The sequence below is a fragment of the Trachypithecus francoisi genome, unplaced genomic scaffold (genome assembly GCF_009764315.1).
Source record: "Trachypithecus francoisi isolate TF-2019V2 unplaced genomic scaffold, Tfra_2.0 Lachesis_group20, whole genome shotgun sequence".
NCBI classification, from domain to species: domain Eukaryota; kingdom Metazoa; phylum Chordata; class Mammalia; order Primates; family Cercopithecidae; genus Trachypithecus; species Trachypithecus francoisi.
The window spans coordinates 17,012,737-17,016,708 of NW_022681466.1; the positions used below are offsets into that span (position 1 = coordinate 17,012,737).

Here is a 3,972-nt window from a genome sequence, read left to right on the forward strand (position 1 = left end):
AACCCTGTCTCTACTAAAAATACAAAAAAAAACTAGCCGGGCGAGATGGCGGGCGCCTGTAGTCCCAGCTACTCGGGAGGCTGAGGCAGGAGAATGGCGTGAACCCGGGAGGCGGAGCTTGCAGTGAGCTGAGATCCGCCACTGCACTCCAGTCCGGGCAACAGAGCGAGACTCCGCTCAAAAAAAAAAAAAAAAAACAAAAACAAAAAATTAGACGGGCGCGGTGGCGGGCGCCTGTAGTCCCAGCTACTCGGGAGCTGAGGCAGGAGAATGGCCTGAACCCGGGAGGCGGAGCTTACAGTGAGCCGAGATCGCGCCACTGCACTCCAGCCTGGACGACAGAGGAGACTCCATCTCAAAAAAAAAAAAAAAAAAAACCATGAATTAACTGGGTGTGGTGACCCGCACCTATAATCCTAGCTACTCCAGAGGTTGTGGCAGGAGAATTGCTTGAAACTGGGAGGCGGAGGTTGAAATGAACCCAGATGGCCCCATTGTACTTCAGATTGGGCAACGAGAGTGAAATTCCATCTCAAAAAAAGAAAGGCCACACGCCGTGGCTCACGCCTGTAATCCCAGCACTTTGGGAGGCCGAGGCGGCCGGATCACAAGGTCAGGAGATCAAGACCATCTTGGCTAACACAGTGAAGCATCGTCTCTACTAAAAATACAAAAAATTAGCTGGGCGTGGTGGTGGGCGCCTGTGGTCCCAGCTACTCGGGAGGCTGAGGCAGAAGAATGGCGTGGGCCCAGGAGGCGGAGCTGGCAGTGAGCCAAGATCGCGCGAATGCACTCCAGCCTGGGCGACAGAGCAAGACTCCATCTCAAGAAAAAAAAAAAAAAAAAAAACTTAGTATGAGTATAGTGGCTCATGATTGTAATCTCAGCACTTTGGGAGGCCGAGGTGGATGGATCACTTGAGGTCAGCAGTTCCAGACCAGCCTGGCCAACAAGGTGTACTAAAAATACAAGAATTGGATGAGTGTGGTGACCTGTTCCTGCATTCCCAGCTATTCAGGAGGCTGTGGCACCAGAATCATTTGAACCCAGGAGGCAGAATTTGCAATGAGCCGAGATCTCATCACTGAAATCCACCGCGGGCCACAAAGCATGGCTATATCTAAAATAATAATAATAATAATAAGGCCAGGTGCAGTGGCCCACGCATGTAATCCCAACACTTTGGGAGGCTGAGGCGGGCAGATCACCTGAGGTCGGGAGTTTGAGACCAGCCTGACCAACATATAGAAACCCCATATCTAATAGAAATACAAAATCAGCTGGGCATAGTGGCCCATGCCTATAATCCCAGCTACTGGGAAGGCTGAGGCAGGAGAATCACGAAAACCCAGAAGGTGGAAGATGCGGTGAGCTGAGATCGCTCCATTGCGCTCCAGTCTGGGCAACAACAGCAAAACTGTCTCAAAAAAAAAAACAAAAACAAAAAAGCCCGGGCACAGTGGCTCAGGTCCATAATCCCAACACTTTCGGAGGCTGAGGCGAGTGGATCACCTAGGGTCAGGGGTTCGAGACCAGCCTGACCAACATGGTGAAAGCCCAACTCTATTAAGAATACAAAAAACATTATCAGGGCGTGGTGGTGGGCGCCTGTTATCCTAGCTACCAAGAAGGCTGAGGGAGGAGGATAACTTGAAACCGGTAGGCAGAGATGGATGGCAGTGAGAAAAAACTGCGACATTGCACTACAGCCAGGGCGAGAGAGCAACAATCCATTTGAAAAACACAAATATATATATATGATATATACACATATATATATACATACAATATATACACATATATATCATATATAAAGATAAAATCAGCCAGGCATGGTGGGAGGCTGAGGGAGGAGAATTGCTTGAGGTCAGGAGTGGAACGTTTCAGTGAACTGTAATCCCTCAACTACACTCTAACCTGGGCAAACTTCTGAGTCTCTGTCAAAAAGGAAAACAAAAGTAAACAAAATTTATTTTTGAGAGTTTTAATCATTTTATACTGTTTTCTAAATCCCATATGTATTTTAAACTTACAACACAGAACCATTAGAACTGACCACCATTCCAGATGATGCGACTAAAGACCTCAGCCCTCTCAGCACTCTGCCGAAGTTGGGTTAGGAAGGAGGAAGGGAGAGGCAAACGCTGACCCCGCAGGCGGCAGTCTGTGCCCCGGAGAGAAACTTTATCGCAACCTTGCCGGGGGCCTTGACGCCCATCCTCCCCCAAGAGCACCCCGGCAGTCACCCCTGCCCTCTGGTGTCCTGCCACCCCGAGCCCGACCTTCCCCCTTTACCCCCGCGCGGGGCCAGTAACCTCCTGACGGCGTCTTCTCTGTTTCGGGCTGTCGTGCTCATCACGTTTGCGTCCTTTTTCTTCGCTCCACAAACGTTTACTGAGCGCCTTCCAACACGCCAGGCACCAGACTAGCGCCGGGAAACAGGGATAAGTACTGAGGAGGGGTCCCAGCCCTCAGCGATGGGATTTCAGAGCGGGAGACAAAGGATTGCCCAGAAGGGTGGTGAGTGGAATAGTTGATATACACAACGGGGGTGCGACGAGATACACAGGAGGGCTGCTAGTCACATATGGGGTGGGTGCCGAGGGCCCTTAATTAAGGGAGGCTTCCTGGACGGGTGACACCCAAGCGGAGTCCTGACAGCCTGCGTCAGGAGTAGCCAGGCGAGGAGGAGGTGAAAGGAATCCACGTCCCCAGCAGAGAGGCAGCTTTCCCTGCGCAGCACAGGACACGGTCCGTGCACAGAAGCCACAGGAGACGCAGGCACAGGGGCTGGGGAGAATCCTTGCCGGGCCCTCGCCATCCACGCGCCGCCTCCCTCTGCCGGTGTCTGGTGTCAGCCTCCTGCCCGGCAGAGGAACTCCAGCCCTGCTCCCGGAAGCCCCTCCAGGCCTTCGGCTTCCCTGACTCGGAACGGGCCCCTCGTCCGGCGGCTACCAGGCCGGTCTCCCCGCCCGCTGGTGACGAAGTAAAGGCCCGGCGCCGCCCGGGCTCCTGCCCTGGGACCTCGTCTTTCTCCAGGAAAACGTGGACCGCTCTCCGCCGAGCGGTCTCTTCCACAGACCCCTCTCGCCTTCGCCCCCAGTCTCCTTGGGTTCTGTCTTTGCGCTGGCTGGATACAAACAAGGAAGTCGCCCCCAGCGGAGCCCCGGCTCCCGGACGCAGAGGCGGCCCCGGGGGCGGAGTCAACCGCGGAGGCCGCGCCCTCCGTGAAAGGGCGGGGTATGCAAATTCGAAATGGAAGCCCGGGAACGCCGGATCCAAGCACGGGTGTAAGATTTCCTTTTCAAAGGTGGAGAATAAGAAATGAACCCGAGTGTGTAAGGGCGTCCAGAGTGGGGTGGACGAGACAGAGGGGATGGGGCAAGGAGCGAGGCTGGGGCTCTCACCGCGACTTGAATGTGGATGAGAGTGGGACGGTGACGGCGGGCGCGAAGCCGGCGGTATCGCTTCTCGGCCTTTTGGCTAAGATCAAGTGTAGTATCTGTTCTTATCAGTTTAATATCTGATACGTCCTCTATCCGAGGACAATATATTAAATGGATTTTTGGAGCAGGGAGATGGAATAGGAGCTTGCTCCGTCCACTCCACGCATCGACCTGGTATTGCAGTACCTCCAGGAACGGTGCACCCCCTCCGGGGATACATACGGGTTTCCTAAAAGTAGAGATTGCGAGTTAGAGCATCGGCGGGGCGGCTTCGGCTTGACGCGCCAAGCATCTGTGATAGACCGGCTCAACTACTCGTTGGAGTACCATGGGGTTCCTCACCTGCGGGCGGCAGACGGTAGGCCTTGCAGGCACGCTTCCGTTTACGCTGTGACTACAGCGCTTTGGGAAGGCTACGACCCCCGCAGCCCACTGACTACTCCTTTGGAGGTCGTTAGATCTCAGCTTGGCAGTCCAGGGGTGGTGACCTTTTAAGGGAATGGGATCCACCCGGAACTCTTCCTTC

General features: G+C 54.3%; 1 non-coding gene across 1 annotated transcript; it reads left to right on the plus strand.

Moving 5' to 3' along the window:
- The first annotated feature begins 3,463 nt into the window (after positions 1–3,463).
- LOC117068112 lies at positions 3,464–3,654 on the plus strand. Its single transcript, XR_004430974.1, has one exon. It is a non-coding gene; the product is annotated as a U2 spliceosomal RNA (small nuclear RNA).
- The last annotated feature ends 318 nt before the right edge of the window (positions 3,655–3,972 follow it).